This window comes from Trachemys scripta, chromosome 2 (assembly GCF_013100865.1).
Source record: "Trachemys scripta elegans isolate TJP31775 chromosome 2, CAS_Tse_1.0, whole genome shotgun sequence".
Classification (NCBI taxonomy): Eukaryota; Metazoa; Chordata; order Testudines; family Emydidae; genus Trachemys; species Trachemys scripta.
The window spans coordinates 49947787-49961494 of NC_048299.1; positions in this window are offsets into that span (position 1 = coordinate 49947787).

A 13708-nucleotide genomic window follows, 5' to 3' on the forward strand; every position below is an offset into this window, starting at 1 on the left:
AGAGGACGTATGGTAACCCTAGCATTCTACATGCTCCAGCCTGGCCATAAACTGAGATATCAGCAGCACTACTTAAAATGGAGCCCTTGGTCCTTTGACTAACTGATTGAGCTGGTGCCTCTCAGACTACCTTTCCACATCTCACACCAGAAATCAGAAATTCATTTTCCCTCTCTCTTGGAAGTGGCACACAGTAATTATCCCATGGAAAAATCATAAATCCAAGTCATTTCAAGTAGAGCAAGATTTACTTAGCATACAAAATAGAGAGAAAAATACAGAATGATACAATTAAACAGAATAAATGTAGCTGAGTCTAGAGACTACACAAAAACAGAACTTGCCAGGCTTAAATCTGTCAGTGTGAAAATATGAAATGGTACCTATAGTAAATATCTATAAAACTCCTCTCTGGTCCCCTGTACTTGGTGAAGCTGCCTGCTTGCCTGCCCAATGTCCTTGTGTCTGTGTGATCTGTCTATCTTAAGGCAATCACAGATTGTGTCTTCTTAGGGTTGCCAACCCTCCAAGATTGGCCTGGGGTCCCCCGGAATCTGCATCGATCTCCTGGTGACTATTGAAATCAATCCAAGAGATTTTAATTGGATATTTTAGGAAAATGACATTATGTCATGTTGGGGGGGGGGCGGAAATCTCAGAATACATTCAGTCAGAGTTGGCAACCCTATGTCTTATAGGTGAGTGAAATCCTGCCCCATTGAAGTCAATGGCCACACCCCAAGTGTTTTTGTTCTTCCTCTTTTTGCTCCAATTTCTTTCTGGCTGGTCCAAATTTATTTTACACATTATGAGCCTGATCCAAAGCCCACTGAAATTAGTTATCACTCTCTACAAAATTAGTTTGGAGCAAGCAAAACTCCAAAAACTGTTGACAAGTCATAGCCCATCTCACTGCCTCACATCTGTGAGGCCTACTTTAGTGATCATAAAAGAAAGAAGTACATAAGCCTATTTTTCCTTTTGCGGGTGCCTTTTAAAAATAAATCTGTTTTTGTGAGAGTCTTTTTTCCCATATATTTGGTGTTGACTTTGCTTGGTAATAAGAAATCATTAATTCTAAAAACTTCAACCAACAGAATCAGATTACAGTTTCAGGAATTCCATTTGTTGAATATTTTGCTTTGTCCATGGTATGATTTTTTTCTGCAGATTTTTTTTCAAAGAAGATCAGCTTCCACAATGTTCATTGTTTAGATGCCAGCTATTGTTTATATTCAGTCAGCCATTTATTTCAATTCCTGGAAAGCTTTACTTTGATCAGTTTGCTTTCTTGCCTATTTAAAAAGTTGGTGTCACAACTGTCATGACAGTTTGATGGGGAAGGTGCCATCTCTCTAACACAAAAGCAGCCAGTGGTCCTAACATGCCAGGAAATCAGGAAACAGCATAATCCAGCATGAGAAAGCATGCTGACAAGCAGAAGATGTATGAGTGAAGACTTCCCAGCCTCGTAAGCAGAAACTCCAGCTATCTAAATGAGGAGGGGATGAAGGAATAAAGACTGAAGACAAGAAAAATGGAGACCTCAGGAAACATAGCTAAACAGTTTTATATACTGCTGTCATTGAGTTCTCCTCATTTTCAATGGATGTAACACACAAGTAAAAATCCATCCAATTGTCAATGTTGACATTCATATGCAAAAACATTTTCCTATGCCACTAATTTACAATGCATGAATTTATTATACTTCCGCTGTACATTTTACAGCTTTCCATTCTTGAGTGAGTAGGGCCACTTGTCTCTGTCTCTTCACACTCCCTGTCTTGGGTATAACAAATCTCTGCCTTTTAGGCTTCCAAAAGGGCACTCTTCTTTCTCACCCAGTCATCTACAATCAAAAGGCAATGCAATAACATATATCTATACAGATTTGCAGATATATTGTTAGATTGATCATTTTGTATTGCAGGTATGTACGTGCATATGTACTGCAGTTAACTTAAAGATGGAATAGTCCCGTCAAATCAAATCCATTCTTCCTCAGCATTTCCTCAGTAGCGCAACCTTTTCCTTTTTTGGAACATTCTCACTTCAAACATCACATTTTTACTCTCTTACCCATTCTCCTTTTCATTATAAATTTAGTAGGAGTATTAAATTGTAAAACATGTTAAAGGACATATTTTATATTAAAAAATACATAATTGCCCTGGGTTCATGTATGTATAATTGGTTCATGTTTTTAGAACAAATAACGACTGAAGGTATGCCATAATTCATAAAGAACCAATGATTTATATGGACCAAAATTAAGAATTTGTTTTCAAGGTAAATCATTAACACATTTTTAATTTTTATTTCACACTTTTCCAAGCATGCAAAATTGGCATTAGTATTGAGAAATTTTGTACCGGAGTCACCAGTCCTTCTCCAAATATTAGTCACTCACATCTGTCACAGTTGTTGTTTTTAAGAAATAACCTCAATCAGTAGGAATATTGCACTCTTTTCTTTCCAGTGACCTAATTCTCACTGCATCCTAATAGGACAAAACCAGATGAACAACAGTTGTATCTAGTTACTGTGCATGGATTGAGGTGGCTTTTGCATTTGTCAAATATGTGTACAAACTGACAGACGTAAGCAGACTCCCATGGTACTAGTGCTAGAGAAGGTGGGGTGCTTATACCTGCTGCTGCTGTGGAACAAAGCACAGGCTACTGCTGCTCTGGGGCTTCCCTAACTTGCACCTCTGCTGTTATAGCCTCTATACATGGCTTCCATCAGCTGAAAATCACTGATCAACTGCAGCCATACCTATTTCTGCCTACTCTGTCTCTTCCATCCTCTGGCCTGCCCTTTCTACTAGAATAGCCCATGCACTGGGGCTTCCACAGTGTCAGTGCCCAGTTGGCTCTACACTGCGAGGAGTGTGCAGTCTGCACAGGAGGGAATTAGCTGGTGGATCCTCTGCCACTCTGAGCACAGCTGGAACAAAATGGTTTCAGTTCAGGGGTGAATTTTCCCTAAGGTCCCAAACTCACAGAACTTATGCACTAGTTCAGATGTTACATGGGAACAATAGCTGAACCAAATTCTTCTCTTAGTTACTCTAATGAAATCCCATAGTCTATAATGAGATTTCACAGGTGTGAGGGAAGAATTTGGCCCTCTGTGTTTAGAACTACGATAAAAATCAATAAATTTCTTCAATACTAATAATGTTTCTGCTGCTGGATCCAGCAAAAAAAGTATCAACACTTGTTACCAATACTGAGGAAACCTGAATTTCATTCCAGTTTTAAATAGTGAGGTCCAAATTCTCCACTCAGTTACACCAGTGCCACCCCATTAAATTCCTGGGGGAGCACCGGTATAACAGAGAGGAGAATGAATGAAGTAATGTTTTCTCATTACCTTCCCAGCAGTTTGTTTCATTTGCCTGCAGTAAGAAAACTAAAATTAGAAAGCATTTCATGTTCATAGTTTGCTTGCAATATGAAAAAAAACAAGCCTATAAATTTGTCTATGAATGTGTTATGCACTGTGCAGTTCTACTAAAAAGGAAGTTAGCTGTATATTAGTGTGATGAACTGAAAATGTCATAATGTACTATTTTGTCCAGAGTAATTCAGATTAATGTGCCTAGAAATATTACTTGAGGTGTCTAAATTGTAAACCATTGTCAATACATATGTACTCTTTCAAAAGAATTGTATTCCTATTTTACTTTATGATGCATGCTCTTTTAGGTGTTTATAAAACATCCTCTGTTAATCTTAAAATGCTAGTGCAGTTGGTATTTCTTTCTGCAGTCAGTGCACACCAGCATTTAGCCAATTGCACTTGCATGTGAGTGTCAGGCAATGCAGCTATCAAACTGTCAGAAGTTTGGGTGCAATTGTTCCCATCCTGTCTCATGAATCCCTCAGCTCTCAGTCTGCATTACCCAAAGTGGTTATAGCAGACAAACGCCTGATTCTTTATGTCTGAAAAGCAAAAAAGAAGGAATGAATTATCCCAGGAATCCAAAGGAGATAAAATAAGAGATAAGAAATGCAGACGATTGCCCTCAGACCTCTGAACAATCAGTAAGATGGTTTCAGAAACTCCTGCTGTTAGGAGCTTCAGCCTTAATATTAGCTCTGAAAGAAACGTCCCATCAGTACAGAATCCTAAAGATCTACAGTAAAACCTCAGAGTTACAAACACAAGAGTTACAAACTGACCAGTCAACCATACGCCTCATTTGGAACTGGAAGAACACAATCAGGCAGCAGCAGAGACAAAAAAAAAAAAAAAAAAGAGAGAGAGAGAGAGAGAGAGAGAAGCAAATACAGTACCGTCCTGTGTTAAATGTGAACTGCTAAAAAAAATAAAAGGGAAGCAGCATTTTTCTTCTGCATAGTAAAGTTTCAAAGCTGAATTAAGTCACTGTTCAGTTGTAAACTTTTGAAAGAACAACCATAATGTTTTGTTCAGTTACGAACATTCCATTCCCGTGGTATTCATAATTCTGAGGGTCTACTCTACTGTGTTTTTCAAAATTGACATGCTTTCCAAGAGTAACCATGGAATCCAGCTTCCTACTTCGTACTGGCTGATGTCATTGCATCATTATTGCTAAGGAAGACTTAGGCATACTGATTATAAGGAAAAGTGCCTCCAAGCTTGCAGTGTTAGAATTAACATGCATTTTGGGAAAACATGAAGGTGTCTGGAGACAAAAAACCCTTAAGTTTTTTAAAGATTGGAGGATGAGATTAAACAATTTGGATTTCACTGGAACTTCTCATGACAAAATGTTGATGACAAGAATACTTCTAAAGAAATTTTTGGTTAATCGTTTTTCATAATCAAAGGCTAGTGTAGTGGGGCTGCCCCACTCCTGTAGAAAAGGGGTTAAAAGCAGCCCTAGAGAGGGTTGCAGCTGGAAATAAGGGGAGTGAGAACAGCTGGGGGAAGCCGACTATGTTGCTGACCACAGGTGTGGCCAGCTCAATCAGGGCCCAGCTGGCCCTGATAAGAGGGCTGAGGGCCAGGGACTGGGAGACACTCTCTCTAGCTCCAGAAGGAGAAAAGGACCTGGGTGCCTGGAAAGCTGAAAAGGGTATCTAGGGTGGAGCAGAGCTGGAGGAAGGGCAGAGGGAGCTGGGGAGCTCTGGCCTAGCAAAGCCCCAGGCTGCAGGCCAAGTTAAAGGCCCACAAAAGGGTACTAGGGCTGCAGAGGGGCAGCCCAGATATAGGCAGAGGCGGGGGTCCAACCCTCCTTGCTGATGATGTGTGGCTTACAGACTGCCGTCCGCCCCAGTGAACGGGGGCTAGATAGTGACTGGCAGTAGCCACTGAGGCAAGGTGGGGATAGGAGGTTGGGGTTCCCCTGGGTGGGGAGACCCAAAATGTGGGTTGCTGTGGTGGGCAGAACCCCTGGGCAAAGGGCACCGGGGTCCAGGAGGGACATGGGGGCCAGCGGCAAGCGAGACATCAGCCGGCAGAGGGCACTCCAGAGCTGAAAAAGAGCTAATTCCCTGGACAACCAGCAAGAGGCGCCACGCCAGTGAGTTCTCGCCCCACCATAGCTAGACATAAAACAAACCTTGGATTTCAAAAAAATTATTGAATAGAAAGCTTTTTCTCAAGAATAACATATGAATAAGCAATGGCCTCCTACACTAAGGTGAGTGAATGGCTTCTTTTTTTTGTGCTCTCTGAGGCCTGGTCTACACCACATGGTTAGGTCAGTGAAAGGCAGCTTACGTCAACCCAGCTATGGATATGTCTTCACTAAATTTGGCTTCTGCCAACACACGTGCCCTGCTATGCCAACTTAATAACACTACTTCTCTGAGCAGCATAGAGTTATGGTCAATGTAGATAGGTCGAGACAGTGATAGTGTAAATACTGCATTAATTACATCGACTGCTACTGGCCTCCAGGAGCTGTCACACAATGCCCACACTGACTGCTGTAGTCACCAGTCTCTGCTGGCCAGGGCTCAGGTAGACAGGAAGTCAACTCTCACCATTAAAGCCCAGCAAATTTTTGAAATTTCTTTTCCTGGTTGCCTGGCTTGGTGAGCACACCTAGCAGCTCTCCACTGTTGAATGTAACTGCCCAGCTGACCATGCCGGCTACACACTGCAGATGCACTTCTGCCTGGTGTGTGCAGACAGACCTCTTATCCAGCTGTAGAAATGTCAACATCTATGAGCAAATTACTCAGGAGATGCAGGAGAAAGGCTACAAAAGGGACCAGCAACAGTGCCTTGTGAAGCCAAGGAGCTGCGGCAGGCATACCTGAAGGCCAGGGAGGCCAACAATTGATTCAGTGCTGAGCCGCAGACCTGCTGCTTTTATAAAGAACTGCAAGCCATCCTCGGCAAAGACCCCACCAGCACCCTGAAAAGCACCCTGGATACTTCTGAGGACCCCGAGTCACAGACTTCTGCCATGAACAACTAAGAGGAGGAGTATGAGAGACGGGTGACCGGGGGATCCAGCTGTGCAATGAGTCAGGACATGTTTTTGACTCCACCACAGTCCAGCCAGTCAAGCACAGACAAGACTGATGCAGGGGAAGGAACCTCTGGTAAGTGTGCCATTTGCTGTGGAAATTACAGTAATGGAACCCCCAAAGTAGCAGGACACATCTGTTGATTTATTCTTTTACTTGTGCTAGAAGAGGTAGTGGAACAACATAGAGAAGTACAATTGCTATCTGCTTTTCATTCCCTCCTAGAGTTAGGCAGAGAGTGCCATGCAGAGTAGTTTGTTTATGTGCACCAGGATGTCCTGTGAATCCTCTATAGAGATCTCTGTGAGGGGTGATTACCCCACATTCGCCTTGCAACGTTAATGCAGGCCAGATGGGCCAATTAACCCATTAGGCAGCTGATTAAGGAGGCTCCGCTGGGCAGGAATAAGCGGGGCCTATAAAGCCCAGAAGCTGAAAGCAGGAGAGGCTGCTGGGAAAAGGCTCCTAGGAGAAAGGGAAAAGTGAGTGGGTATTACAGCCTGCAGTTACTCCCTGGGAAGAAGGAGGCTTTTGGGAACTGGTAGGCCTAGGAAGAAAAGGAGAACCAGTAGTAGGAAAAAGTCCATGGCTACAGCAGTGAGGCCTGGGCTGAGGGTCCCTGGGCTAGAACCCAGAGTAGAGGGCAGGCTTAGATTCCCCTACCAGTCACTGGATGAGTGGCACCGAGGCAGTGAGCAAGAGGGCTGCCTAGAACTATTGAGAGTTAAACTCCCCCAGATGCAGCAGGGAACACTGACAGTGACACAGCCGGAGGGCTGAGCCATGGAGAGAACACTGTGGTTCCTGAGGCTGCGAAAAGAGCTTCAGGCGGATGGAGTGACAGTGTGCAAAGTGCAGACAGGGAGGGAGTCGGCCTCAAGCTAAGCCCCAGAGTACCAGAAGGAGGCGCCAGTCCTGTGACAATCTCAATGAAACTTTCATGGAGGTACTCTGCAATCCTCTGCCAAAGGTTTTTGGGGAGGGCTGCCTTATTTCTTCCACCATGGTAGGACACTTTCCCATGCCACTCAGCAATTACTTCAGCAGGCACCATTGCAGTTCACAGGCTAGCAGCATATGGACCTGGAGGCATCAGGATGCCAGCAGCAGCTGTGCTCTCTCTGCCTCTGTTACTCTCAGGAGTGAGATATCCGCTAAAATCACTACCATCTATGGAAAACAGTACTAGTATTCAGTTCCATTGCCCTATTATCATGCCAGCAAGCTATTCTCCCCACCCCACACCGTGAGCCATACTCAACATGGCTGGTGCTGTGGCTGGCTCTGTGCTGTATCAGTCCCAAGCAGAAGTGAGAATGTAGTGCTTACAACTTTTGGGGAGCCGGGGTGGGGGGTTAAGTATCTTAAGATTCTATTTACGTTGTGAATACATTGACAATGGTACTTGTGTGTGTTGTATCTGCAGCTGCCATTGTAGCCTTCAGGGTCTCCCGCTCCTCACCTGCAGAACACCCGAGCCAGATAAGAAGGAAAAAGGGGAGGACTCAGGATAACATGCTCCAGGAGATCCTGCAAGTCAGTATTCAATCACAGAACGAGCACAAGGCTCTGAGAATCACCCTTGCAGACAACATGGAGAAGGATAGAATGGAGAGGAGAAAGGCACAGGAAAAGGAGAGGGACGTGCAGCAGGAGATGCTTGCACTTCTCAGACAGCAGAGATGCTGCAGACTCTGGTAGACATGCCGGTTCAACAATCTCGTGCTTGCCTCGCTCTATAGCCCATAAAGAATTCAATATCAGGACCTCCCTATGCCACTCCTCAACATTCCACATGGCATTAGGGGTCGGTACACACTGTGCTTACCACTCCACCCAGGGGGACATTAAAGACAATCATAGCTTCACATACCCTGACCTCTGATAGCCACAGTGGGTGCATGTGTACCTGAAATGGAAATGACTGTTCTTTCCCCTTCATAAATTCTGTTCCCTTAATTCATTAAGTTCTAAAAAAAAAATTAATTGCCTGTTTCATGTTACAGAACACAATTCTGTATTTTGGAACATAATTCACCTTTATTAGTTCACAACATAAACTTGCTGGTGCTGAGCAGGCCTGAAACCTACCAATTTCTTGTTACTTCACTTTGACAGAATCCATAACATCATTTGCAAACAATATTAATAGATACATTGACAATGTTATATTCCTACATACGTAGCAATCACTACAAGATTCATATTAGGCTGCAAAAGAGCAGGTCCAGGAAGAGCACGTTACAGCGACACACTCTACTCTGGCTCACAATTCAAATGTTCTCTCAAAGCCTCTCTGTTGTATAGCTCCGCATTAAGTTCTTCTAATAGCCCTTGTATCTGGCTATTCAAATTCAACAGACTGTAATTCCACTTCTGCCCTCCACCCCAGTGGAAAAGTTTCCCCTTTTGCTTCACAGATATTATGCAAGACACAGCAGACAGCTATAGCCATTGAGATATTTTTCTCACTGAGGTCGAATCTTGTAAGTAAACAACACCAGTGACCCCTCAAATGACCAAAGTCTCATTCAACTGTCATTCTGCACCTGTTGAGCCTGTAGTTGAAGCACTCACTGGTGCTGTCGAGGTGGCCGGTGTATGGCTTCGTGAGTCATGGAAGCAAGGGGTAGGTTGAGTCTCCCAGGATCACTACTGGCATTTCAACATTCCCAATGGTAATCCACCAGTCAGGAAAGAAAGGCTCTGCTTGCAGCTTTCTGAACAGTTTTGTGTTCTTAAAGATACATGCATCATGCACCTTCAATGACCAGCCCACATTGATGCCAGTAAAGCGCCCAGCGCTTGCATGACCATAGAAAAGTAGTCCTTTCTGTTGATGTACTCTGGCAAAGTGGTCTGATGCTAAAATAGAGACATGCATGCCATCTTTTGCCCCACCACAGTTCGGGCACCCCATTGCTGCAAAAACATCCACTATGCCCTGCTTATTGCCCAGAGTCACAGTCCTGCATAGCAGGATGCGATTAATAGCCCTGCATGCTTGCATGACAATTGCTTCTGTGGTGGATTTCTAAATTGATTCCCAACTGACCAGTAGCAATCTGCTGTTGCAAGTTTCCACAGTGCAATCGCCACTTGCTTCTCAGCTATCAGTGTGGCTCTCATTTTGGTGTCACTGCTCTGGAGGGCTGGAGCAAGTTCAGCACAGAGATCCAGAAATGTGGCCTTGTGCATTTGGAAGTTCTGCAGCCACTGCTCATCATCCCAAACCTGCATAACGGTACAATCCCACCAGTCAGTGCTTGTTTCTCAAGCCCAGAAGTGGCCTAGAATCGTCATGTTCCCCACGGCTCCTCTTGCTGCTCTGCAAATACTGCAGGATCATGTGCCCTGTGCTTGCAATGCTCATGACAATAGTGCAGGGCTGTGCAGGCTCCATTTTTCTGTCAAGAAGGCGGACACCAGGGAGGGACATGTGGATTTGTGGGGATTTTGAAAAGAAGACACAAAATATTATGGAATGCAGATGAAATTATGGGGTGAGGAACACTGCATTATGGGAAATTGACCCCATGCTCCCAGTCACCCCTGCGTGACTCGTTTCAGCCCCATCTGGCATTGCACAAACTTACCAAAAGACCTTGCACTGGATGGTGGCAAGTTGCACAGTGGGATAACCACCAGGGTGCACTGCATTCTGCATCGATACAAGAGCTCCTGGTGAGAACATGCACCACCGACACAAGGAACCAAGCATGCACTCATACAAGTGCTGTAGTAACTGCGAAGGCTGGGTGCCGATGTAACTTAGGTCAACATAATTTTGTAGTGTAGACATGGCCTTAGACCTGGTAAGCATCAGTTACCACTGTCCTAGGGCAAGTGTCTTCTGGTTCACACAGTTGCCCTGAAAGTGATGGCAGGCCTATCATTGAGACGGAGAAATGATGACTCCCTGCCCATCTGAAAATACCTCTGACTTTGTAAAGTGTCTGTCATTGTGCTTTATAGACAAGTTTCAAGAATCCCTGTAAAAACACCCCTCAACTGCTGACTCTCTGAGAAAGTATTACAGTCCAGTCAGAATTAAACACAGCATTCAGTTTAATAGATTATTATGTAGCATTGCAACCAAGCCACCTAATTTTAAGATAAGACAGAGCTGGGAAACAGATCTGAAATATGCTTTGTCAGATGCCATTTGGGAAGAAATCCTATGCAAAATTGAAGTATTTTCTTTCAGTACCAGGCACAGATTAATTCATTTTAATTTTCCACAGGGTGTTTTTTGTTTTGTTTTGTGGTTTTTTATATTTATGGTGAGACTGTATAAAATAAATCCCTCTTATATGTTATATTATAAATAGAATCACAGGTTAATACATGAATCACATACATTTTGCAATATTATTTCAGATGCAAACTTTTTGGAAATATGTAACTGGTTTTATCTTAGATGGACAGTATTAATTTAAAACTTGATCACCCTGCTGTTTATCAGGATCACTGGAAGAGGAGATAAAGAATTATTATTGCACTAACAGAATGCTGGTAGTGGCAGACATATTGCTCTTGGCTCAAAGAATAATAGACAAATCCTTGCTGTGCAGCTCATTAACAATCCCCACAGGCCAGGTCTACATTGATAATGCTAAACATTCACCACCACCACAAACACTGGTTCAACTCCGTCAGTGTTATCAACAGTGGGAGCTCTAGTATAGGATTGCCAGCTGTCAACAGTGTTTTTAAGACTGTTTCTGATTCCTGCTTTGAGCAAAATTATGTGATATGATGTTAAAAAAAAATGGGCCAGTGACCCACATTCCCTGTAAGCTGTGTGGCTGCGCAGCAGCCTATTTAGTGCCACGCAGGCACTCAGGGAACCAGCCTGGCTGGGACCTGCATGGCTGGGGAGGGGCGACCCGAACCTGCTGTGGCCGGGGCACCCCCCTCCGGCCACAACTCAGCCCCAAACCTGCTGTGGCTGGGGGAGGGGCTGCCCGAACCTGCCGCAGCCAGGGCGCCCCTCCTCCGGCCCAAACCCAGTACCAGCCCAGACCTGCTGGAGCAGAGGCACCTATCCTGCAGCCCCAGCCCCGGAGCTGCTGTGGCCGGAAGAGGGGCGCTTCTCCCCCCCCAGCCCATGTGCTGCTGCTGCTGGGAGAGAAAGCTGGGGGGGAATCCTCTCTCCCTGCCATAGCCTGGAGCACCCTCCTGCACCCCAAACCCCTCATCTCCAGCCCCACCCCAGAGCCTGCACCCCGAGCTGGAGCCCTCACCCCCACATATACAGCCCAACCTTCTGCCCCAGCCCTGAGCCCCTCATCCCTGGCCCCATCCCAGAGCCCACACCCCCAACCCTCTGCTCCAGCACTGTGCCCCATCCCACATTCCGAACCCCTCAGTCCCATCCCCAACACGTGAATTTTGTTATGTGCACCGATATGAAGGTGATGTGTCACACATCACCTCCATATTGGTGCACATAAAAAAATTCATTCTGCACATGTGTGGGAAAAATTAGAGGGAACACTGCCAGTGACCCATCTATATGAGGGCTCTCAACATTGCTATTACTGGTGGACCTTAACTGGTTTTGCAACGACGGCAAGTTTCTAGAAATTTTCCCTAGGGTGGGCAATGCCTTAGGCCATGTCATCCGTACGGTGCTGCAATGGTGCAGCTTTACTGGTACAGCCATGCTGCTGCAACGTATGTGGTGAAGACACCTAAAAAAACCACCTCTGCAAGCGGCATGAGCTCCCGCCAACATAGCTCTGTGCACACAAACGTTTATGTCAGTGAAACTTATGTCACTGGGGGCGGGGTGTGTGTTTGTGTGGAATATTCACACCCCTGAGCAATATTAGGTTTTTTTTATGTAAGCTATAGTTTCCAATCAAGTGATCTGATTCTTACTTTCACTGTCTGTCTTCGGGGCTGTGACCCAAGGATTACTTGATGCCAACTTCCATGGGGCAAGAGGTACACAGAGGTACAGGGATCCCCTGAGTCACTAAAAGAATGTTATGGAAGGTCTCTAATGAAAGCCTATGTCACACTGGTCATCATAATCATTGCAAGATGTGTATATGGAAAATATGTTAAGAGTTATATATATATATACATACACACTACAAATTATGTCTGTGAGTTAAGACAGGTCTTCAATAAATAATCTTGGCAGGCAGGGAGATACATATCTCACTCTGGCTGGCCATATGCAAATTAAGTATTGTATAGTTCACTATGAATGCCCATTTACAGCCTGAGCAAAATGCTAATCAATAGACTGGGAGGGATGTAGTTAAAAACAAAATTAACAGGAGTTGTCCTGTTTAGGGGTAAGACAATGAATTGTTGAAACTATATCTAGGGTACAGAAAAACCCCCAGGTATCTCTTCAATCTGTGAAGACAAGCTCCCAGTGTGCTTGATTTTCTGAGAAGGGGTCTCAAACTGGTTGAAAATACTGGGGAAAAAACTTGGGATAAGCTTTCTTGTAGGATATAGGGGAATCATGCATTGTTAGTTAAGTCTTGAGGAAGTGTGTTACATATGTTTTATATGTAACCATTTGTTTCCAACATTCTTACTCATTATCTCTTGAATCCCTGTTATTTAATCATAAACTTACTGTTTTCACTATATTATATATAAAGTGCTATGTGTTAAGCAGGCCCTCTCAAAGGCCCAGAGAGGCCCAGGCCACTTCCAGCTTTTGAGGACCCTACCCATAATAAAAATAAAAAATGACGACACATGGTCTAATCTTGTGCCATCAGAACTGATATATTTTCATTAATATTTATGAACATTTTTAACTCTTTAATATGACAAAATCTATATCAGTTAACAAAAAAAAATGTCTTTTACCACATCGCATCTCTTATTTGCTTAAATTTGCAGCTCTAAGCTGAGAGAGTGGGTCACATTTTGGTCCGATGGGGATGCGCATAAAAACAAGTTGCAAAATTATCAAATGCCAAAAAATTTACAAGTGTCTAAATTTGAGGCCCCCTTTGAGCTTGAGGCCCAGACCAAATGGCCCTCCTTGCCTCCCCCCGATTGGCCCTGGTGTTAAGCAAAGTGGTGATCCTGAGTTGACTCTGACACTTAGGGATCTGGGGCAAAATCAGTACTTGGTCCTGCTAGTGAAGGCAGGGGGCTGGACCCGATGACCTTTCAAGGTCCCTTCCAGTTCTAGGAGATAGGATATCTCAATTAAAAAAAAAAAAAAAAAAAAAAAAGCTGCTGTGTAC